Here is a 26,099-nt window from a genome sequence, read left to right on the forward strand (position 1 = left end):
ACTAACAGACGTTGCAACCAAATACTATTATATTTTAGCTGTGTAGTAGTGCCTATAATCGGCGGATTTTAAGCTTCTCAATCAGAGCTCTTGGAAGTTGCGACCGGTCAGGATCGCTGTTAGGACACGCCCCCCAGATTTAGGATTTTTTAAGTTTTTTTTGGGGGGGGTTTGTTTTATTTAGATTAGGGATGGGCAGGAAAAGAGCTAAATGCCCTTTTAAGGGCAATGCCCAAACAAATGCCCTTTTCAGGGCAATGGATAGTTTAGATTTTTTAGAGTTAGGTTCTTTTATTTTTGGGGGTTGGGGTTTTTAATGTTAGTTGGGACTTTGTCTATTTTTTGTAAAAGACCTGATTATCTTGGGGCAATGCCCTGCAAAAAGCCCTTTTAAGGGCTATTGGTAGTTTATTCTTAGAGTAGGGGGTGTTTTTATTTTGGGGGGGTCTTTTTTATTTTCATAGGGATTAAGTTTAATTTTGATAAATTTGGTAATTTGTTTTTTATTTTCTGTAATCTTAGCCTTTTTTTATTTTTTGTAAACTTAGTTTTTTTCTTTTTTTGTAACTTTAGAATTTATTAGTTTAGGTAATATTGGTTTATTTAATGGGTTGTTAGGTTAGGGGGTGCTAGGTTAGGGGGTGTTAGGTTAGTGTACTTACGGCTAGATTTAGATTTTGGCGGTAGCCGTCAAAACCAGCGTTAGAGGCTCCTAACGCTGGTTTTGGGCTACCGCTGGTATTTAGAGTCAGTCAGGAAAGGGTCTAACGCTCACTTTGCAGCCGCGACTTTTCCATACCGCAGATCCCCATACGCCATTTGCGAATCCTATCTTTTCAATGGGATCTTTCTAACGCTGGTATTTAGAGTCATGGCTGAAGTGAGTGTTAGAAATCTAACGACAAAACTCCAGCCGCAGAAAAAAGTCAGTAGTTAAGAGCTTTCTGGGCTAACGCCGGTTTATAAAGCTCTTAACTACTGTACTCTAAAGTACACTAACACCCATAAACTACCTATGTACCCCTAAACCGAGGTCCCCCCACATCGCCGCTACTCTATTAAAATTTTTTAACCCCTAATCTGCCAACCGCACACCGCCGCCACCTACGTTATCCCTATGTACCCCTAATCTGCTGCCCCTAATACCGCCGACACCTACATAATATTTATTAACCCCTAATCTGCCGCCCCCCAACGTCGCCGCCACCTACCTACAATTATTAACCCCTAATCTGCCGACCGCACACCGCCGCAACCTACGTTATCCCTATGTACCCCTAATCTGCTGCCCCTAACACCGCCGACCCCTATATTATATTTATTAACCCCTAATCTGCCGCCCCCAACGTCGCCTCCACCTACCTACAATAATTAACCCCTAATCTGCCGACCCGATCTCACCGCTACTCTAATAAATGTATTAACCCCTAAAGCTAAGTCTAACCCTAACACTAACACCCCCCTAAGTTAAATATAATTTAAATCTAATGAAATAAATTAAATCTTATTAAATAAATTAATCCTATTTAAAGCTAAATACTTACCTGTAAAATAAACCCTAATATAGCTTCAATATAAATTATAATTATTATTTATTAATATTTATTTTACAGGTAACTTTGTATTTATTTTAACCAGGTACAATAGCTATTAAATAGTCAATAACTGTAAGGGATCCTGTATCTTTAACTGCCTACAAATCTTATTGGTTACTCCCCCTTTAAATTGCCTAAGCAACTAAGCAGTATTGCTTAGTTATTCTAATTGTTCCCACTGTGAACACCTGAGAACCAAGCCACACTTCCTAACACATGAGAAGGATCTCATCTCTACCACGGACATTTCACTATTACAGCTGGATAATTTAAACCGGACTCAACTAAATTTTGACACTCATTCCAACACTACAAAGTGTAGTTCAAATACCTGGCATTTACTGCTCATTTTCAAAGGTAAAACATCTACAAGTTGTTAAAAGCTGTTTACCTTCTAATCCTTTCGTTTTCAGTCTGGACTACATTTCCCAGAAGCCTCTACCACATGATTGCAGTTACTTCCGGTTTGACGATCTGCAGCAGCTCAAGCTGATCTCTCTCACTTACAGACAGGAATGGATTCCTAACTCCCAGTTCACTGAATTAAGGTACTTGAACTGTAAGAGCTTCATTAACTTTACACTACAAAACCCCATCAAGATTAATCAGTTATCCTGTACAAATTCTAATATATATAACAGGGAATAGTTAATCTGAACTAGTTATTCAACCTTGATTCTTTTCTCTATTGTAAGATACTTGTATTAACTCTTGATTGTCCAGCTTCTCTATAACCAGATAAGTTCTATTGGGTTATTTAATTCAAAATCATTCTATATTATACTCACCACTATATCTGTGATTACTTTATTATATTGAGTAATTGAATTCTGTGGTGGAACAAAACTATTTTTCTTTATATACTGTTGTGGTTTCCTTAAAGAGATATTGCATAATACTCCTGTTTATTTACAAAGCTGACTACTTAATAAAGTTCCTCCTTTAATATCTGTAAATTGAGTTCCTTAAAGGTCCAGCCTTACATAATAACTAAGGCCTAGATTTAGAGTTCGGCGGTAGCCGTCAAAACCAGCGTTAGAGGCTCCTAACGCTGGTTTTGGCCGCCCGCTGGTATTTGGAGTCAGTGATTAAAGGGTCTAACGCTCACTTTTCAGCCGCGACTTTTCCATACCGCAGATCCCCCTACGCCATTTGCGTAGCCTATCTTTTCAATGGGATCTTTCTAACGCTGGTATTTAGAGTCGTTTCTGCAGTGAGCGTTAGAGCTCTAACGACAAGATTCCAGCCGCCTGAAAATAGCAGGAGTTAAGAGCTTTCTGGCTAACGCCGGTTCATAAAGCTCTTAACTACTGTACCCTAAAGTACACTAACACCCATAAACTACCTATGTACCCCTAAACCGAGGTCCCCCCACATCGCCGCCACTCGATTAAAATTTTTAACCCCTAATCTGCCGACCGCCACCTACGTTATACTTATGTACCCCTAATCTGCTGCCCCTAACCCCGCCGACCCCTATATTATATTTATTAACCCCTAACTTGCCCCCCACAACGTCGCCGCAAGCTACTTAAAATAATTAACCCCTAATCTTCCGACCGCAAATCGCCGCCACCTACGTTATCCCTATGTACCCCTAATCTGCTGCCCCTAACATCGCCGACCCCTATGTTATATTTATTAACCCCTAATCTGCCCCCCACAACGTCGCCGACACCTACCTACACTTATTAACCCCTAATCTGCCGAGCGGACCTGAGCGCTACTATAATAAATGTATTAACCCCTAATCCGCCTCACTAACCCTATCATAAATAGTATTAACCCCTAATCTGCCCTCCCTAACATCGCCGACACCTACCTTCAATTATTAACCCCTAATCTGCCGACCGGAGCTCACCGCTATTCTAATAAATGTATTAACCCCTAAAGCTAAGTCTAACCCTAACACTAACACCCCCCTAAATTAAATATAATTTACATCTAACGAAATAAATTAACTCTTATTAAATAACTTATTCCTATTTAAAGCTAAATACTTACCTGTAAAATAAATCATAATATAGCTACAATATAAATTACATTTATATTATAGCTATTTTAGGATTAATATTTATTTTACAGGCAACTTTGTAATTATTTTAACCAGGTACAATAGCTATTAAATAGTTAAGAACTATTTAATAGTTACCTAGTTAAAATAATTACAAATTGACCTGTAAAATAAATCCTAACCTAAGTTATAATTAAACCTAACACTACCCTATCAATAAAATAATTAAATAAACTACCTACAATTACCTACAATTAACCTAACACTACACTATCAATAAATTAAATAAACACAATTGCTACAAATAAATACAATTAAATAAACTATCTAAAGTACAAAAAATAAAAAAGAACTAAGTTACAGAAAATAAAAAAATATTTACAAACATAAGAAAAATATTACAACAATTTTAAACTAATTACACCTACTCTAAGCCCCCTAATAAAATAACAAAGACCCCCAAAATAAAAAATTCCCTACCCTATTCTAAAATACAAAAATTACAAGCTCTTTTACCTTACCAGCCCTGAACAGGGCCCTTTGCGGGGCATGCCCCAAGAATTTCAGCTCTTTTGCCTGTAAAAAAAAACATACAATACCCCCCCCCAACATTACAACCCACCACCCACATACCCCTAATCTAACCCAAACCCCCCTTAAATAAACCTAACACTAAGCCCCTGAAGATCTTCCTACCTTGTCTTCACCTCACCAGGTATCACCGATCCGTCCTGGCTCCAAGATCTTCATCCAACCCAAGCGGGGGTTGGCGATCCATAATCCGGTGCTCCAAAGTCTTCCTCCTATCCGGCAAGAAGAGGACATCCGGACCGGCAAACATCTTCTCCAAGTGGCATCTTCTATGTTCTTCCATCCGATGACGACCGGCTCCATCTTGAAGACCTCCAGCGCGGATCCATCCTCTTCTTCCGACGACTAGACGACGAATGACGGTTCCTTTAAGGGACGTCATCCAAGATGGCGTCCCTCGAATTCCGATTGGCTGATAGGATTCTATCAGCCAATCGGAATTAAGGTAGGAATTTTCTGATTGGCTGATGGAATCAGCCAATCAGAATCAAGTTCAATCCGATTGGCTGATCCAATCAGCCAATCAGATTGAGCATGCATTCTATTGGCTGTTCCGATCAGCCAATCAGAAAATTCCTACCTTAATTCCGATTGGCTGGATGACGTCCCTTAAAGGAACCGTCATTCGTCGTCTAGTCGTCGGAAGAAGAGGATGGATCCGCGCTGGAGGTCTTCAAGATGGAGCCGGTCGTCATCGGATGGAAGAACATAGAAGATGCCGCTTGGAGAAGATGTTTGCCGGTCCGGATGTCCTCTTCTTGCCGGATAGGAGGAAGACTTTGGAGCACCGGATTATGGATCGCCAACCCCCGCTTGGGTTGGATGAAGATCTTGGAGCCAGGACGGATCGGTGATACCTGGTGAGGTGAAGACAAGGTAGGAAGATCTTCAGGGGCTTAGTGTTAGGTTTATTTAAGGGGGGTTTGGGTTAGATTAGGGGTATGTGGGTGGTGGGTTGTAATGTTGGGGGGGGGGGTATTGTATGTTTTTTTTTACAGGCAAAAGAGCTGAAATTCTTGGGGCATGCCCCGCAAAGGGCCCTGTTCAGGGCTGGTAAGGTAAAAGAGCTTGTAATTTTTGTATTTTAGAATAGGGTAGGGAATTTTTTATTTTGGGGGTCTTTGTTATTTTATTAGGGGGCTTAGAGTAGGTGTAATTAGTTTAAAATTGTTGTAATATTTTTCTTATGTTTGTAAATATTTTTTTATTTTCTGTAACTTAGTTCTTTTTTATTTTTTGTACTTTAGATAGTTTATTTAATTGTATTTATTTGTAGCAATTGTGTTTATTTAATTTATTGATAGTGTAGTGTTAGGTTAATTGTAGGTAATTGTAGGTAGTTTATTTAATTATTTTATTGATAGGGTAGTGTTAGGTTTAATTATATCTTAGGTTAGGATTTATTTTACAGGTCAATTTGTAATTATTTTAACTAGGTAACTATTAAATAGTTCTTAACTATTTAATAGCTATTGTACCTAGTTAAAATAAATACCAAGTTGCCTGTAAAATAAATATTAATCCTAAAATAGCTATAATATAAATGTAATTTATATTGTAGCTATATTATGATTTATTTTACAGGTAAGTATTTAGCTTTAAATAGGAATCATTTATTTAATATGAGTTAATTTATTTCGTTAGATAAAAATTATATTTAACTTAGGGGGGTGTTAGTGTTAGGGTTAGACTTAGCTTTAGGGGTTAATACATTTATTAGAATAGCGGTGAGCTCCGGTCGGCAGATTAGGGGTTAATAATTGAAGGTAGGTGTCGGCGATGTTAGGGAGGGCAGATTAGGGGTTAATACTATTTATGATAGGGTTAGTGAGGCGGATTAGGGGTTAATACATTTATTATAGTAGCGCTCAGGTCCGCTCGGCAGATTAGGGGTTAATAAGTGTAGGTAGGTGTCGGCGACGTTGTGGGGGGCAGATTAGGGGTTAATAAATATAACATAGGGGTCGGCGATGTTAGGGCAGCAGATTAGGGGTACATAGGGATAACGTAGGTGGCGGCGGTTTACGGAGCGGCAGATTAGGGGTTAAAAGTGTAATGCAGGGGTCAGCGATAGCGGGGGCGGCAGATTAGGGGTTAATAAGTGTAAGGTTAGGGGTGTTTAGACTCGGGGTACATGTTAGAGTGTTAGGTGCAGACGTAGGAAGTGTTTCCCCATAGGAAACAATGGGGCTGCGTTAGGAGCTGAACGCTGCTTTTTTGCAGGTGTTAGGTTTTTTTTCAGCTCAAACAGCCCCATTGTTTCCTATGGGAGAATCGTGCACGAGCACGTTTTTGAGGCCGGCCGCGTCCGTAAGCAACTCTGGTATCGAGAGTTGCATTTGCGGTAAAAATGCTCTACGCTCCTTTTTTGGAGCCTAACGCAGCATTTGTTTGAACTCTCGATACCAGAGTTAAATTTATGGTGCGGCCAGAAAAAAACCCGCGGAGCGTTAACAGCCCTTTTACCGCCGAACTCTAAATCTAGGCCTATGCCTTTAAAAAAAAAAATTGAACCAACAGATATACCCCAAATTGTGTATAATCTTTCACAGAAAGTGGATCAGTTAACACAAGCTGTCCACGACGTTTAGATTGAAAATCAATCCCTAAGATCTATAATAAGGGATTATATATCACTCAGATCGCCATCACATGACACCAGCCCTGAGCCACAAGTTATGTTACCAGAACCATTCACAGGTAACCGAAAATTTTATCGGCAATTTAAAAACTCCTGCAATCTTCTCTTCCAATTAAAACCTAGAACCTACCCAACAGAGAGGGTAAAAGTTTTAAGTGTTATATCCTTTCTAAAAGGTGAACCCCGTTCATGGGCAGATAATTTATGCGAATCTGAGGATCCCCTCCTGGGGTCACTTGATGAATTTTTTGAAGCCTTTGATGATTTGTATCAAGACAAGGACGTACAACTCACAGCTGAATCCTCAATGAGAAGTTTGAAGCAAGGCAAAAGGCCTGTTGAGGATTACGTGGCTGATTTCAAGTTGTACGCATCCGATTCTCAATGGAGCCAAGTAGCTCTCCGAAACCAATTCAGACTTGGATTGGCTGACAGTTTAAAGGATGAGCTTGCCAGAGTAGAACTGCCGAAAACCCTGGATGCCTTAATGAGAACAGCCACCCTACTAGACCGCAGATTGCGTGAAAGGCGTGCCGAACGGTACAGTACCGATTTCCGTCCTAAGCTTTATTCTACCCATGAGGCCACTCCATCCATAAAACCTACTGAACAACCTATGGAGATTGGAATAGCTCGCGGTCCATTAACACCAGAGGAAAGACTCCGTAGACGAGTAAAATCCTTATGTATGTATTGTGCAAATCCTTTGCACACTGTACAGGATTGCCCTATACTCCTAAAGAACAAAAGAAGTAAGTTTGGTTTTTCTTGTACATCAATGCCTATAACAACAATCCCACTTTTCTCATTTTACCTCTTTTCCTACAGTGGGACCAAAAGCAACTGACGGTTGATGGAATAATAGACTCCGGAGCCTACGGCAATTTTGTTGATTTACAAATTGTTAAAATTAATAAAATACCCCTTATTCGTAAAAGCAAACCAATTTGTGTCCGTGTGATTGATGGTTCACCCATAACAACTGGTCCCATAACTCATCACACCATACCAATACGCATGTCAGTTCTAGGTCATACTGAATTGTTATCTTTTGATGTCTTACCTTCACCAAACTACAAAATTGTTCTGGGCATTAATTGGTTACAGTTACATAACCCACATATTCAATGGTTACCCTTTAAAATTGATTTTAACTCACAGTACTGTTCAGAATACTGTTCTAACAATAAATTGGTTTTACATTCAGATCCATTAGAGACAAAATTAACATTGGAAACTTTACCCCCTGAATATTCTGACTTTCTAGATGTTTTTAGCAAAACTGAAGCCGAGAATCTTCCTCCCCACAGACCGTATGACTGTCCAATTGATCTACAACCTGGGGCAGCAATTCCTTTTGGTCACTTGTACCCACTAAGCCAGCCTGAACTCGAACATCTTAAGTCATATCTAGAAGAGAACCTTAGAAAAGGATTCATCAGACCATCAACCTCCCCTGCAGGAGCCGGCATATTTTTCGTCCGAAATAAAGATTCCACTATCAGACCCATCATAGATTACAGACAACTTAATAAGGTTACAATTAAAAACCGTTATCCTCTACCGCTGATACCGGAGCTCATCGAGAGGTTATCCGAAGCCAAAATTTACACCAAATTGGACTTACGCGGTGCGTATAACCTCATCAGAATCAAAGAGGGTCATGAGTGGCTCACTGCATTTAGAACCAGGTACGGGTTATACGAGTACCTGGTTATGCCTTTTGGATTGTGCAATGCACCTGCCACATTTCAGCACTTTATAAATGAAGTATTCCACGACTTACTAGACACTACCGTTGTTATTTATCTTGATGACATTTTAATTTATTCCCAGTCTTATGATGATCACATCAGACATGTAAAAGAGGTTCTCCTGAGGTTGCGCAAGCATAAACTCTACGCCAAACCAGAAAAATGTCTATTTCACACTGACAGAGTAACTTTCCTTGGTTACGAGATATCACCTACCGGTATTGAAATGCAAAAAGAAAAAGTGGAAGCAGTTTCCACATGGGAGACACCAAAAACCAGAAAAGACCTTCAAAGATTCCTTGGTTTTTCAAATTATTACAGAAAATTCATAAAAAACTTCTCCAGGATTGCAAGACCATTAACAAGATTAACCAGTGTTTCAATTCCTTTCCATTGGACAACAGAGGCAGAAAACGCTTTTTGTAAGCTAAAAACTCTCTTCACTACTGCTCCTATATTGAAATATCCAAACCCTTCCCACTGCTACATATTAGAGGTCGATTCCTCAGATTTTGCGATTGGAGCTGTTTTGTCTCAACAAGAAAATCCTAACAGTCCCATTCATCCTATCTCATTTTATTCAAAAGTAATGTCACCAGCTGAAAGAAACTATCCAATCGGAGAGAAAGAACTTTTAGCGATCAAACAATCATTAGAATACTGGAGACATCTTTTAGAAGGCACAACTTATCCAATTAAAATTTACACTGATCATAAGAATTTACAATTCCTACAAAACAACAAAACACTATCCTCTAGACAAGTCCGTTGGAGCCTTTATTTTTCTCGTTTTTCCTTTAATATTATCTACAGACCCGCTAACAAAAATGGGAAGGCTGATGCTCTCTCCAGATTGCCCGAAAAACCTGACAGACTTGATATACCATCAGATATCATACCCAAAGACCGATTCATTGGCCTCACCAATACATTACTTTCTGAGATAAAAAAAACATACCAGAGAAGACACAACTCAAGTTCATCCTGATCTCAAGATGAGTTCAGGAATTTATTATCATGAAGGAAAAATGTACATACCTACTACATTGAGATCAACACTTCTACAGATGTACCACGATTCACCCCTTTCAGGACACCCTGGTACCCAACGTACCTTAGAACTACTCAAAAGGACTTTTTGGTGGCCGAAGATGAGAGATACTGTACATCAATATATCCAAACTTGTATGACATGTTGCATTTCCAAACCCGAAAGAAAACCCCCATACGGTCTACTCATGTCCTTACCAATACCCACAAAACCGTGGCAACACTTATCGATGGATTTCATCGTAGATTTACCGCCATCTAAGAATCAGACCACTATATTCGTTATTGTGGACATTTTCACAAAGATGGCTCATTTTCTACCGTTTCACAAGCTTCCTACCTCATCTGAAACAGCCAAATTATTCCTTAATAACATAGTTAAACTTCATGGTATTCCATCCATCCTCACAACAGACCGAGGAACCCAATTTACCTCTCAATTTTGGTCAAAATTGTGTGAACTTACTCAGATTGACCATAGATTCACCACCTCATTCCACCCACAAACTAATGGCCAGGCAGAGCGAGTTAACCAGTGGTTAGAGCAATACATACGCTGTTTCTGTTCCTATCATCAAAACGACTGGTTAGACTTCTTATCTATGGCAGAATTCGCATATAACAATTCTGTCAATGCTTCTACAAAGGTCTCTCCATTCTATGCCAATTATGGGTATCATCCGAATTTCCTATTGGATTCTACTGATGATCTCAATTTTCCCCTCGTTGATGATCTACACAATTCTCTAATTGACAACTTTAACTTCCTCCATGAGAACATCAAACAAGCACAATCTGTACAAAAGAAACATTATGATCTACGTAGGAGGGAACCTCCACTTTACTCCATTGGAGATAAAGTTTGGCTGTCAACAAAGTACTTGAAGCTACAAATTCCAAGCAAAAAATTGGCAAGTCTCTTCCTTGGACCTTTCCGTATCAGTAAGGTTGTAAATCAGAATGCTGTCACTCTTGACCTCCCGGCTAGCCTTCAAATCCACCCTACGTTTCACGTCTCTCTTTTAAAGCCTTATACGGCACAAAGAGTTAAAGATGTTCTCCTTCCACCTCCCTCAATTCTACCTGATCCCAATGAGTTTGAGGTTCAAAGCATTCTAGATTCATGATTACGTCATGGGTCCTTACAGTACCTTGTTCGCTGGAAGAATTTTTCATCGGATGATGACTCTTGGGAACCGGCTGCAAATATCAATGCCCCCCGGCTGATTTCTATCTTCCATCGCCGGCACCCGGATAGACCTCGTCCTGTAGCTGTGGAACAGCTCCCTTGAAGGGGGGGTACTGTAAGGGATCCTGTATCTTTAACTGCCTACAAATCTTATTGGTTACTCCCCCTTTAAATTGCCTAAGCAACTAAGCAGCATTGCTTAGTTATTCTAATTGTTCCCACTGTGAACACCTGAGAACCAAGCCACACTTCCTAACACATGAGAAGGATCTCATCTCTACCACGGACATTTCACTATTACAGCTGGATAATTTAAACCGGACTCAACTAAATTTTGACACTCATTCCAACACTACAAAGTGTAGTTCAAATACCTGGCATTTACTGCTCATTTTCAAAGGTAAAACATCTACAAGTTGTTAAAAGCTGTTTACCTTCTAATCCTTTCATTTTCAGTCTGGACTACATTTCCCAGAAGCCTCTACCACACGATTGCAGTTACTTCCGGTTTGACGATCTGCAGCAGCTCAAGCTGATCTCTCTCACTTACAGACAGGAATGGATTCCTAACTCCCAGTTCACTGAATTAAGGTACTTGAACTGTAAGAGCTTCATTAACTTTACACTACAAAACCCCATCAAGATTAATCAGTTATCCTGTACAAATTCTAATATATATAACAGGGAATAGTTAATCTGAACTAGTTATTCAACCTTGATTCTTTTCTCTATTGTAACATACTTGTATTAACTCTTGATTGTCCAGCTTCTCTATAACCAGATAAGTTCTATTGGGTTATTTAATTCAAAATCATTCTATATTTTACTCACCACTAAATCTGTGATTACTTTATTATATTGAGTAATTGAATTCTGTGGTGGAACAAAACTATTTTTCTTTATATACTGTTGTGGTTTCCTTAAAGAGATATTGCATAATACTCCTGTTTATTTACAAAGCTGACTACTTAATAAAATTCCTCCTTTAATATCTGTAAATTGAGTTCCTTAAAGGTCCAGCCTTACCAATACTTACCTGTAAATACTTCAATACTTACCTGTAAAATAAACCCTAATATAGCTACAATATAAATTATAATTATATTGTAGCTATTTTAGGATTAATATTTATTTTACAGGTAACTTTGTATTTATTTTAACCAGGTACAATAGCTATTAAATAGTCAATAACTATTTAATAGCTACCTAGTTAAAATAATTACAAAATTACCTGTAAAATAAATCCTAACCTAAGTTACAATTAAACCTAACACTACACTATCAATAAATTAATTAAATAAAATACCTACAATTATCTACAATTAAACCTAACACTACACCATCAATAAATTAATGAAATACAATACCTACAAATAAATACAATTAAATAAACTAACTAAAGTACAAAAAATAAAAAAGAACTAAGTTACAAAAAATAAAAAAATATTTACAAACATTAGAAAAATATAACAACAATTTTAAACTAATTACACCTACTCTAAGCCCCCTAATAAAATAACAAAGACCCCCAAAATAAAAAAATGCCCTACCCTATTCTAAAATTAAAATAGAAAAGCTCTTTTACCTTACCAGCCCTTAAAAGGGCCATTTGCGGGGCATGCCCCAAAGAATTCAGCTCTTTTGCCTGGAAAAAAAACATACAATACCCCCCCCCCAACATTACAACCCACCACCCACATACCCCTAATCTAACCCAAATCCCCCTTAAATAAACCTAACACTAAGCCCCTGAAGATCTCCCTACCTTGTCTTCACCACGCCGGGTTCACCGATATGTCCACCGAAGTCTTGATGCAAGCCTCCGAAGTCTTGATCCAAGCCCAAGCGGGGGCTGAAGAGTGACGTCCATCCTCCGGCTGAAGTCTTGATCCAAGCGGGCAGAAGAGGACATCCGGACCGGCAAACATCTTCATCCAAGCCGCATCTTCTATGTTCTTCCATCCGATGATGACCGGCTGATCTTCAAGACCTCCAGCGCGGATCCATCCATCTTCACCGACGACTTCCCGACGAATGACGGAACAGCCAATAGATCGGAACAGCCAATAGAATGCGATCTCAATCTGATTGGCTGATTGGATCAGCCAATCGGATTGAACTTGAATCTGATTGGCTGATTCCATCAGCCAATCATAATTTTCCTACCTTAATTCCGATTGGCTGATAGAATCCTATCAGCCAATCGGAATTCGAGGGACGCCATCTTGGATGACGTCCCTTAAAGGAACCGTCATTCGTCGGGAAGTCTTCGGTGAAGATGGATGGATCCACGCTGGAGGTCTTGAAGATCAGCCGGTCGTCATCGGATGGAAGAACATAGAAGATGCGGCTTGGATGAAGATGTTTGCCGGTCCGGATGTCCTCTTCTGCCCGCTTGGATCAAGACTTTAGCCGGAGGATGGACGTCATCCTCTTTATATACTGTTGTGGTTTCCTTAAAGAGATATTGCATAATACTCCTGTTTATTTACAAAGCTGACTACTTAATAAAGTTCCTCCTTTAATATCTGTAAATTGAGTTCCTTAAAGGTCCAGCCTTACAATAACTATTTAATAGCTACCTAGTTAAAATAATTACAAAATTACCTGTAAAATAAATCCTAACCTAAGTTACAATTAAACCTAACACTACACTATCAATAAATTAATTAAATAAAATACCTACAATTATCTACAATTAAACCTAACACTACACTATCAATAAATTAATGAAATACAATACCTACAAATAAATACAATTAAATAAACTAACTAAAGTACAAAAAATAAAAAAGAACTAAGTTACAAAAAATAAAAAAATATTTACAAACATTAGAAAAATATTACAACAATTTTAAACTAATTACACCTACTCTAAGCCCCCTAATAAAATAACAAAGACCCCCAAAATAAAAAAATGCCCTACCCTATTCTAAAATTAAAATAGAAAAGCTCTTTTACCTTACCAGCCCTTAAAAGGGCCATTTGCGGGGCATGCCCCAAAGAATTCAGCTCTTTTGCCTGGAAAAAAAAACATACAATACCCCCCCTCCCAACATTACAACCCACCACCCACATACCCCTAATCTAACCCAAATCCCCCTTAAATAAACCTAACACTAAGCCCCTGAAGATCTCCCTACCTTGTCTTCACCACGCCGGGTTCACCGATATGTCCACCAAAGTCTTGATGCAAGCCTCCGAAGTCTTGATCCAAGCCCAAGCGGGGGCTGAAGAGTGACGTCCATCCTCCGGCTGAAGTCTTGATCCAAGCGGGCAGAAGAGGACATCCGGACCGGCAAACATCTTCATCCAAGCCGCATCTTCTATGTTCTTCCATCCGATGACGACCGGCTGATCTTCAAGACCTCCAGCCCGGATCCATCCATCTTCACCGACGACTTCCCGACGAATGACGGAACAGCCAATAGATCGGAACAGCCAATAGAATGCGATCTCAATCTGATTGGCTGATTGGATCAGCCAATCGGATTGAACTTGAATCTGATTGGCTGATTCCATCAGCCAATCAGAATTTTCCTACCTTAATTCCGATTGGCTGATAGAATCCTATCAGCCAATCGGAATTCGAGGGACGCCATCTTGGATGACGTCCCTTAAAGGAACCGTCATTCGTCGGGAAGTCGTCGGTGAAGATGGATGGATCCGCGCTGGAGGTCTTGAAGATCAGCCGGTCGTCATCGGATGGAAGAACATAGAAGATGCGGCTTGGATGAAGATGTTTGCCGGTCCGGATGTCCTCTTCTGCCCGCTTGGATCAAGACTTTAGCTGGAGGATGGACGTCACTCTTCAGCCCCCGCTTGGGCTTGGATCAAGACTTCGGAGGCTTGGATCAAGACTTCGGTGGACGGATCGGTGAACCCGGCGTGGTGAAGACAAGGTAGGGAGATCTTCAGATAATTGTAGGTATTTTATTTAATTAATTTATTGCTAGTGTAGTGTTAGGTTTAATTGTAACTTAGGTTAGGATTTATTTTACAGGTAATTTTGTAATTATTTTAACTAGGTAGCTATTAAATAGTTATTGACTATTTAATAGCTATTGTACCTGGTTAAAATAAATACAAAGTTACCTGTAAAATAAATATTAATCCTAAAATAGCTACAATATAATTATAATTTATATTGTAGCTATATTAGGGTTTATTTTACAGGTAAGTATTTAGCTTTAAATAGGATTAATTTATTTAATAAGAGTTAATTTATTTCGTTAGATTTAAATTATATTTAACTTAGGGGGTTAGACTTAGCTTTAGGGGTTAATACATTTATTAGAGTAGCGGTGAGATCCGGTCGGCAGATTAGGGGTTAATTATTGTAGGTAGGTGGAGGCGACGTTGGGGGCGGCAGATTAGGGGTTAATAAATATAATATAGGGGTCGGCGGTGTTAGGGGCAGCAGATTAGGGGTACATAGGGATAACGTAGGTTGCGGCGGTGTACGGAGCGGCAGATTAGGGGTTAATAATAATATGCAGGGGTCAGCGATAGCAGGGGCGGCAGATTAGGGGTTAATAAATATAATATAGGGGTCGGCGGTGTTAGGGGCAGCAGATTAGGGGTGCATAGGTATAATGTAGGTTGCGGCGGTGTACGGAGCGGCAGATTAGGGGTTAATAATAATATGCAGGGGTCAGCGATAGCGGGGATGGCAGATTAAGGGTTAATAAGTGTAAGGTTAGGGGTGTTTAGACTCGGGGTTCATGTTAGGGTGTTAGGTGCAGACTTAGGAAGTGTTTCCCCATAGGAAACAATGGGGCTGCGTTAGGAGCTTAACGCTGCTTTTTTGCAGGTGTTAGGTTTTTTTTTCAGCTCAAACGGCCCCATTGTTTTCTATGGGGGAATCGTGCACAAGCACGTTTTTTAAGCTGGCCGCGTCCGTAAGCAACGCTGGTATCGAGAGTTGCAGTGGCGGTAAATATGCTCTACGCTCCCTTTTTTGGAGCCTAACGCAGCCATTCTGTGAACTCTAAATACCAGCGGTATTTAAAAGGTGCGGGGGAAAAAAAGCATGCTTAGTTAACGCACCCCTTTGGCCGCAGAACTCTAAATCTAGCCGTTAGTTATTTAAACAGTTATTGGCATTGTGGATTTTGGCTGTTTAAAGGGTTAATAAGTTAAATAGGTTTATTGCGATGTGGGAGTTTTGTGATTTAGGGGTTAATAAGTTCATTAGGTTTATTGCGATGTAGGGGTTTTGCAGTTTAGGGGTTTATAAGGTAAATACGTTTATTGCGATGTAGGGGTTTTGTGGTTTAGGAGTTAATAGGGTAAATAGGTTTATTGCGATGTAGGGGGTTTAAGGGTTAATAGGGTAAGTAGGTTTATTGCAATGTGGTTTTTTTGCGGGTTAGGGGTTAATAGGGTAAATAGGTTTATAGCGACGTAGGGGTTTTGCGGTTTAGGACTTAATAGGGTAAATAGGTGTATTGCGATGTGGGGGTTTTGCGGTTTAGGTGTTAATAGGGTAACTAGGTTTATTGCGATGTAGGGGTTTTGCGGTTTAGGGGTTAATAGGGTAAATAGGTGTATTGCGATGTGGGTGGTTGACGGTTAAGGGCTGTTTAAATTAGCCAATAGGATGAGAGCAAGTGGAATTCTATTGGCTATTCAAATCACTTGCTCTCATCCTATTGGCTGATTTGAATTGGATGACTCAAATCAGCCAATAGGAATTCAAGGGACGCCATCTTTAATTGTGGACCTTGAATTCACTATTCAGTGTACGGTGGAGATCATACAAAGAGGATCATCCATGCTCCATGGCTCCGCGGTCGCCGGTCTTCAGTTCCAGGGTCGCCGGTCTTCAGCTCCGCGGTCTTCAGTCTTCAGCACCGCTCCACGCAGGATGTTCCTGGAAGAAGACTTCATCACCTGGAACAGGACCATCTCCGCCGGACTGCAGGAACCGGGAGTACCAACCTTTAAGGGTTTTTTGGGGGTTTGTTTATTTAGATTAGGGATGGGCAGTAAAATAGCTAAAAGCCCTTTTAAAGGCTATGTTTGCACATTGTAGCCATTCGTTTGTGACAGGTATCATTGGCGTCCTATTTTGGGACTAATACCGGAAGCAGCTGTCTGTCGGGAGCCTCGTTTTGGTACAGCGTACACAGCCTTGGAGAGTCAGCCGAACGGCTCTGAAGTTTCGGCTTGTCTAATATTGCACTGGATGTGCAATTCCTTTTGTGAGTATATAATCACCATTGTTCTGTCATTAGTGTCTGCATAGAACATGCTGCACAAACAGCGCCTCTCGTTTTTTTGTCTTTCAGGACTTGTTTATTAACAGTTTTTATTTCACCTGAATGCTAGTCTGTCTAGTTATTTGGGTGGGCTCCTGCTACAATCACTTGCCTGGGCTACATAGCAGCCTGTTCCAGGCAGAGGAAGGACACTCTGGCAGAGCTACCTAGTCTGGGTAGCTGGAGTCTGCCACAAGGTGGGACCCTGAGTACTGGTGCTTTCAGGCATCAGGGGTGGCTACAGGCTGTGGTCACTTGCCAGGTACATAGCTGCAGTCAGCAGGGAGGAAGCAGGACCCCTTTGGCGGAGCTACCCAGTCGAGGTAGCCAGGGTATATGTCACATTGGCTGGCAGCGGTGGGATCTGCTTCTTCCACACGATTCCTGCTGACAGAGAAGGGTAACAGTAGCTGGAAACTATGGAAGCCGAGTACCTAAGGAGAGTACAGGAGGCACTGATCCAGCTGGATGGTCCTGGTTCTGAACTGGACCAGCTGAGCTGCAGGAGCATTATCCGCCGGCAACTATGGAGGGAGAGGCTTCAACAAGAAAAGGATTGTGATGGAAAGGTCCTCCCCACAGATGACGACAGGTACTGGGTCCAGTGAGACTTGTGAGTGCTTTTCCTGGGAGAGCAGCCCATGGAGGAATGGCTATCGGAACTAGATTGACTGGTTTGGGCAGAGATGTGGGTGGAGGACGGCTATCAGGACCTCCGATGGTTCGCTATGCAAGTACGGCCATGGCTGGAGGATTGCTCCCCCACAGAGTGCTTTGGCTTCGGCAGCCCTGGGTTACTATTGGAAAAGTTGACAGAAGACCCAGAATTTGGGAGCGGGGCGGAACTGAGAGTAATGAACATTGGCCACTCCCGCGAGCAGCTGTTGGATCTCTCGGGCATACCCTGGCTGGTATCCGATATGGTATTGCTTATTGTCCAAGAATGGGGACTGGAAAAGGCATACAAGAGGCTGCTAGACCGAAATCTGCAGCATGCCACGGAGTCTGCACGGAGCTGTGGTGCAGCACTCTGGGAATCATGGAGGTTGGCCTCAGATGAGTGGCAACAGAGCATAAACGCAGACGAGCTGCTAGATACAGATCAGCAGCCTGGGCCCGAGCTTATAGACCTGGACAAAGGAGCTGTTACAGAAGCATTAGTTATTTTGTTGTGAAGAGCTTATTTCCCAGCAGCAATGCCTGAACCAGCAAGCCAGCGCCTAAGAAGGGCTCCAAGAAAACCGTAACAAGTATCATTTCATAAAGAGTTAACTCTTTTTTTCAGCTTTTAGAAACTATTGTCTAATCACCTCTGGAGCCAGACTGCTAATTGATAAGATGAACTTGTAAACTTGTTATCTTAAGTACTGTAATCCTATTGTGGCCTGTCAAAGGACAGTGCTCTCTATCTAAATGTGTGATGGGGGATTTTGTGCTTCCCCCCCTCTCCCCCTGGGAGTGCCCTGTGTGCATGTAACCTTAATAAAAAGCAGGCTGGGCATCCCAGTCCTGAGTTCTTGTTTGACCCTCAATCGCAGCGTTGACTCGTTTTTGTGGGCAGAAGGGTATCCTAGCTGTACTGCAGCTAAGGGAGATTATTCTATATTTGCGAGACTCATATAGAATACTATGGAAAGCAGCTTCTCCCCTCTTTAGCAATAGGGATCCAGGCTACTAAGCGGTCCATCTCTCAGCGAGACTAAGGGTAACCGTAACATTTGGCGGCAGCGGCGGGATTTTCCTGGATTTCCTAGGAGAGGTACAGAACGGATGGAGAGCGCTTACGAAAAATTGAAGCGTATAACCCTAAAAGATTTACTTGAAAGCAGAGGGGGGTACGCCAGCAACCGGCCGAGGAGAGAGCTGATCGCAGAATTGACCGAACTGGATCAGAGCTTCACAATGGCGGAAACACCGACCACGATTAGTGACGAAAAAACAAGGATTGTTCGGGAAAGGCTCTCATTATACGGGCCGAACCCCTCCATGGAATTGGTACAGCAGTTGATGGCGGAGGCGGACGAGGATATACGAGAGACTCGAGCCCACGAACTCAACCTAGCGAACGCACACCGCAATGCTGAAGCCCCGCAGGTAATCATCCCTGTCGAAAATGCTGGGAGGCCCAAGATACCCTATGCGGCATTTCGACCCTTCCTAGAGAGCGAGACAGGGATTGATGAATATTTGGCGGACTTCGAAAGGCAATGTGCCCTGCACCAGATTCCCAACAGAGAGTGGCCCACGATATTGTCTGGGAAACTATCCGGGCGAGCCCTGGAAGCCTTTCGTACTCTGGGTGCTGAGGAAGTGACACAGTATGAGCTAGTTAAGGAGACACTGTTGCGACGGTACGCTGTAACTCCGGACACGTATCGCCGACAGTTTCGGGGCACGGAAAAGAAGCCTAACGATACCCATATGGAATGGGCGCACCGAATGCGGAGAGCGGCAAATCACTGGCTGAGCGGAAGTAAAGCGGTGACTGGGGAGGAAATTTTACAATTGTTTCTCTTAGAACATTTTTATAATGGCATGGAACAGCAAGGGAAGGAATGGCTGCGAGACAGGCGGCCTTCTACCTTAGAAGAAGCAGCCAAATTGGCCGATGAACATTATGACTCCCGTCTTCACGAACCCATGAACTACCGAGCTCCAGCACGGGTCGAACCCAGAGAGGTTTACCGTGCACCCCCTCGTGCTGAATTCCGAGCCCCGGTGCCCACAGGGCCCGTCCGACACTCAGGACCACCCAATAACAGCTCTGAGCGTCCCAGACCGACTTGCCACCGATGCAAGCAACCAGGGCATTTCATGGCTAGCTGCCCCCTTAATACGCACCAGACACCCAGGAATTACAATTACCCCTCTGGGTCCTATCGTCCGGCCCGGGCCCTCTGTGTTAACCAAGAGGCCCCTATGGAGGGATATGTGGGGCCGCTTCACGAGGCAGACCCTGTATATGCTGCCTCAGATAACCGCCAGCACCATCGGCAGAGTGTATGGCTCGAGGGGCGATCTACCGAGGGATTGCGAGACACAGGGGCTACTATCACGCTGGTACAGAGTCATTTGGTGCCAGAGCACAAGCGATCCGGACAGACTGTGGCCGTTAGAGTGGCGGGGGGGGATGTGTACAAAATTCCAACAGCTAAAGTGCATCTTGATTGGGGAGCAGGAAAGGGGGCTGTGAACGTGGGCCTAATGGATAATTTACCTGCCGAAGTACTACTGGGCAACGATTTGGGCCCCATGACTTCTGCCTATGCTCCAGTATGCAACAACGAGGCGGACCCAGTGACTACACGGGCCCAAGCCCGGACGGAGCGAGAGCTCTCACCAGTGCGGGAGACACAGGTAAGACCTACCCCGACCTTGCCTGACAGGTTAGGCCCCATACCCTGGGACACCCCAGATGCTTTCGAGGCAGAGTCTAAGACTGACCCGACCTTACAAAAGTACCGGGAACGAGCAGAGACCGGAGGGGGCGGGGCAGATAACGAAACATTCTTATGGGAAAAAGGGAAACTATACCGCTGGACAGAGAAAAGGGGACAGCGTAGGCGACAGCTGGTAGTGCCCCACAAATACCGTCAAGAAATCCTCAAAATAGGCCACAACATCCCCTTAGCAGGCCACCTAGCCGTTACCCGTACCCTACACCGCATTACTCACACGTTCTTTTGGCCAGGGGTGCACGCTGACGTTAGAACTTACTGTAACACCTGCGATGTGTGTCAACGAGTAGGAAGGCGAGGCGATCACCCTAAAGCCCAGCTAGTAAATATGCCCATTGTAGAGGAACCCTTCAGCCGGGTTGCTATTGACCTAGTGGGACCACTGGCTACCCCTAGTCCCTCCGGTAAGCGATACATTCTTACCGTAGTGGACTACGCTACCAGGTACCCAGAGGCTGTCGCCCTATCCAACATACAAGCGGATACGGTAGCGAATGCACTAGTACAGGTGTTCTCCCGGGTAGGATTTCCAAAAGAAATCCTATCCGACCGAGGCACCCAATTTACGGCTGAATTGACCCAACAACTCTGGCAGGTTTGCAAAATTAAGTCCCTCCTGAGCTCCCCATACCACCCCCAGACGAACGGGCTGTGTGAGAGGTTCAATGGGACCCTCAAGCAAATGCTCAAGACGTTCACTCAGGAATACCGAGACTGGGAACGCTTCCTGCCGCACCTCCTATTTGCTTACCGGGAGGTGCCCCAGGAAACGACAGGGTTCTCTCCCTTCGAGTTGCTCTACGGAAGAAAGGTACGGGGACCCCTAAACCTGATCCGGGAGCACTGGGAGGGAGAGATGGAGGCTGACGGTGTCCCAATTGTGCCATACGTGCTGGAACTCAGGGACCGAATGGAGCAATTAGCCAAATCCGTGCGGGCTAATCTCCAGTTGGCCCAGAGAAGACAGAAAGTATGGTACGATCGGGGGGCCCGAAAGAGAATCTTCACCATAGGACAAAAGGTGTTAGTACTTAAGCCGGTGAAGACAGACAAATTGCAGGCGTCCTGGCAGGGTCCCTACCAGATCGTAGAGAAAAGGGGAGACACCACTTATGTGATAGCTAGCTGCCACGACAACAATCTTAGAAAGACATTCCATGTAAACATGCTCAAGGAATATTTTGAGCGACCAGAGAACGTGACGGCCGTATGTTGTTCCCCTCAGGAAGACCCCGACAGTTTACCCATTCCAGACCTATTAGAAAAGAGCCTCCCCACAGGTATAGTGGCGCAGGTTCAGATAGGGGACCGACTTAGCCCCACTGAAAGGGAGCAGCTCAACCAACTCCTCCAGTCCAAACACCTCACCTTCTCCCCGAAGCCAGGGTACACTACTTTAACCACCCACCAGGTAGATACTCCGGGACAAGCTCCCTTGCGCCAGGCTCCGTACCGAATCCCTGAAGCAGTTAGGACAGGAATGAAGAAGGAGATCGATGAGATGCTCCAGCTCAGGGTAATTGAGCCCTCCGATAGTCCCTGGGCCTCCCCAGTTGTCTTGGTGCCCAAGAAAGATGGGACCACCCGGTTCTGCGTAGACTATCGGAGGCTCAATGAAAAGACTGTGATGGACGCTTACCCTATGCCCAGGGTAGACGAGCTACTCGATCGTATAGCCAGGGGAAATTACCTGACCACTATTGACCTCTGCAAAGGTTACTGGCAGATTCCCCTGGCCCCGGAGGCTATCCCCAAGTCGGCATTCGTCACTCCATTCGGCTTATATCAGTTTAGGGTAATGCCGTTTGGGATGAAGAATGCCCCAGCTACATTCCAGCGCTTGGTGGATAGGCTCCTGGATGGCTTCCAGAGTTTTGCTTGCGCCTACCTGGACGACATAGCGATCCACAGTGAGTCCTGGGAGGACCACTTAGCTCATGTGGGAATGGTTCTGGATCAGATCCGGGCTGCTGGCCTGACTCTGAAGCCAGAAAAATGCCACTTTGGGATGGCCGAGGTACAGTACCTGGGTCACCGGGTGGGGTGTGGAAAGCAGCGACCAGAGCCGGCCAAAATAGAAGCTGTCGCCAATTGGCCCACCCCCATCACTAAGACTCAGGTCCTAGCCTTCCTGGGCACGGCAGGGTACTATAGACGGTTCGTACCAGACTACAGCACACTTGCCAAACCCCTGACTGACTTGACCAAAAAGAACTTACCTCGACAGGTCCTGTGGTCTCCCCACTGTGAAACGGCTTTCCAGGCTCTCAAAAATGCTCTAATTAACGCTCCTGTCTTGGCGGCCCCAGCCCTTAACAAACGTTTTATCGTCCATACAGATGCTTCCATGTTTGGGCTGGGAGCCGTCCTCAGCCAAGTAGGCGAAGATGGAGGGGAGCATCCAGTTGCCTACATCAGCCGGAAGCTCCTGCCCCGCGAAGTCAGCTATGCAGCGGTCGAAAAGGAGTGTTTGGCTTTGGTGTGGGCATTAAAGAAATTGACTCCCTATTTATATGGTCAGGAGTTCACTCTGGTCACCGACCATAACCCGTTGGTGTGGCTGAACCGGGTCTCTGGAGATAACGGCAGGCTATTACGTTGGAGCTTATCGTTGCAACCCTTCAATTTCACCATTACTTACAGACCTGGGAAACAGAATGGCAACGTCGACGGGTTGTCCAGACAAACTGACCTCAGCCCCGCATAACCAGCGGTCTGGACAGCCTTAGTCTGCCCCGAAAAGGGGTCAGACCGTGTCTGCCAGAGTGTTCCACAGAAAGGGAGCACTGTTACAGAAGCATTAGTTATTTTGTTGTGAAGAGCTTATTTCCCAGCAGCAATGCCTGAACCAGCAAGCCAGCGCCTAAGAAGGGCTCCAAGAAAACCGTAACAAGTATCATTTCATAAAGAGTTAACTCTTTTTTTTCAGCTTTTAGAAACTATTGTCTAATCACCTCTGGAGCCAGACTGCTAATTGATAAGATGAACTTGTAAACTTGTTATCTTAAGTACTGTAATCCTATTGTGGCCTGTCAAAGGACAGTGCTCTCTATCTAAATGTGTGATGGGGGATTTTGTGCTTCCCCCCCTCTCCCCCTGGGAGTGCCCTGTGTGCATGTAACCTTAATAAAAAGCAGGCTGGGCATCCCAGTCCTGAGTTCTTGTTTGACCCTCAATCGCAGCGTTGACTCGTTTTTGTGGGCAGAAGGGTATCCTAGCTGTACTGCAGCTAAGGGAGATTATTCTATATTTGCGAGACTCATATAGAATACTATGGAAAGCAGCTTCTCCCCTCTTTAGCAATAGGGATCCAGGCTACTAAGCGGTCCATCTCTCAGCGAGACTAAGGGTAACCGTAACAGGAGCCACCCCAGCAGAAGCGCTGGCAACAGGGCAGAGAGCCGCACTGTCACCAGAGTCGCAGGCAGTTAACCCCAGACAGGCCTGGGTGCAAGGCCCAAACAGGGAAAATTGCAAAAAAATACATTAATATAACACACAGAAAAAGTCCAGCACTCACTCACAAGCTCTCAACTAAGATAAAAAGCAGCAATGGAAGAGTTAGTTACCGCATCTGGCCAAATTGGAAAAGCCCAGGTACCTCGTCAAGGTCTCTTCCAAAAAAATCTGGGTCCCTAAACAGCCACACAATGCAGGCTCACAATCAAACAACTGTGAAAAAAAGCAACTGTGAAAAAATGGAGGGTGCACAGGCTTATGTAATCTCCCCAAACATATACAAAACACGGGTGGGGTCAGCACTCTCAGGCCGGACCGGGTACACATTCTATGACCCTGCAACATGCACAGCCCTGGGTGCAAACCAGCACTCTCAGGAAGCTGCACTGTCACTAGAGCCACCGGCAGTTAACCCCAGACAGGCCTGGGTGCAAGGCCCAAACAGGGAAAATTAAAAAAATAATACATTAATATAACACACAGAAAAAGTCCAGCACTCACAAGATCTCAACTAAGATAAAAAGCAGCAATGGAAGAGTTAGTTACTGCATCTGGCCTTTTTCTGTGTGTTATATTAATGTATTATTTTTTGTAATTTTCCATGTTTGGGCCTTGCACCCAGGCCTGTCTGGGGTTAACTGCCTGCGACTCTGGTGACAGTGCAGCTTCCTGAGAGTGCTGGTTTGCACCCAGGGCTGTGCATGTTGCAGGGTCATAGGATGTTTACCCGGTCCGGCCTGAGAGTGCTGACCCCACCCGTGTTTTGTATATGTTTGGGGAGATTACATAAGCCTGTGCACCCTCCATTTTTTCACAGTTGCTTTTTTCACAGTTGTTTGATTGTGAGCCTGCATTGTGTGGCTGTTTAGGGACCCAGGTTTTTTTGGAAGAGACCTTGACGAGGTACCTGGGCTTTTCCCATTTGGCCAGATGCGGTAACTAACTCTTCCATTGCTGCTTTTTATCTTAGTTGAGAGCTTGTGAGTGAGTGCTGGACTTTTTCTTTGTGTTATATTAACAGGGTAGAGAGCCGCCCCCCTCTGCCCAGCACCTGTAACAGCCCCAGGAAACCAGGGAGAGGAGGTAGGCGTCCTCCCTCCCCTTGCAGAGAACCCCTTGCAGGGAGAGATGGATGTCGGTCTCTCTCCCCAGTGGCAGAGCCAGGAGCAGGGAGAGGAGACAGTCGGTCTCTCTCCCCAGCGGCAGAGCCATCCCCTGGGAGCGGAGGTAGTCGTCCTTCCTACCCGTAAACAGAACCCCTTCCTGGGAGAGGAGACAGTCAGTCTCTCTCCCCAGAGGCAGAGCCAGGAGCCAGGAGAGGAGACAACCAGTTTCTCTCCCCAGCGGTAGAGCCATCCCCTGGGAGCGGAGGTAGTCGTCCTTCCTATCCGTAAACAGAACCCCTTCCTGGGAGAGGAGACAGTCGGTCTCTCTCCCCAGCGGCAGTGCCAGGAGCCGGGAGAGGAGACAGTCGGTCTCTCTCCCCAGCAGCAGAGCCATCCCCTGGGAGCGGAGGTAGTCGTCCTCCCTCCCCGTAAACAGAATCCCTTCCTGGGAGAGGAGACAGTCGGTCTCTCTCCCCAGCGGCAGAGCCTGGAGCCGGGAGAGGAGACAGTCTGTCTCTCTCCCCAGCGGCAGAGCCAGGAGCTGGGAGATGAGACAGTCGGTCTCTCTTCCCAGCGGCAGAGCCATCCCCTGGGAGCGGAGGTAGTCGTCCTCCCTCCCCGTAAGCAGAACTTATATATTTTGGCAGGAAATACATGATTACTATCACATGATTAAGGGGTACGCTCCAAAAACGTTGTGTTTTCTAATCCCCACAATGAAGCAATAAAGGTATTTTATTTATACTCCTCCGGTCTACCGCTTTTGAATTTTTATCACACTCTAGCACACTGAATATATCCCAGGACGTGACCCCCAGAGACAACTGTGGCATAGATGAATGAGACTGAGTGAATAAAGAAGAAACTCATGTGCAGAGAAATCCAGCAGGCAGAGGTTGGCAGGTGAGATGGATATTCACAGAAAGGCAATGAAGAAGTTCAGCAAAAGAATAAAAATAGTTTATTTCATTATTGGTTT

At 44.0% G+C, this 26,099-nt stretch overlaps 1 protein-coding gene across 1 annotated transcript in view; it reads left to right on the plus strand.

Moving 5' to 3' along the window:
- Window positions 1-1,689: 1,689 nt before the first annotated feature.
- Window positions 1,690-26,099, plus strand: part of CFAP107 (cilia and flagella associated protein 107) — a 98,414-nt gene continuing 74,004 nt past the window's right edge. The window contains exons 1-2 of the mRNA XM_053690426.1: window positions 1,690-2,143; window positions 11,291-11,425. The gene's annotated coding sequence lies outside the window, so the exon portion shown is untranslated. The remainder of the gene's footprint in view (window positions 2,144-11,290; window positions 11,426-26,099) is intronic.

This window comes from Bombina bombina, chromosome 8, assembly GCF_027579735.1.
Source record: "Bombina bombina isolate aBomBom1 chromosome 8, aBomBom1.pri, whole genome shotgun sequence".
In the NCBI taxonomy this organism is placed as follows: domain Eukaryota; kingdom Metazoa; phylum Chordata; class Amphibia; order Anura; family Bombinatoridae; genus Bombina; species Bombina bombina.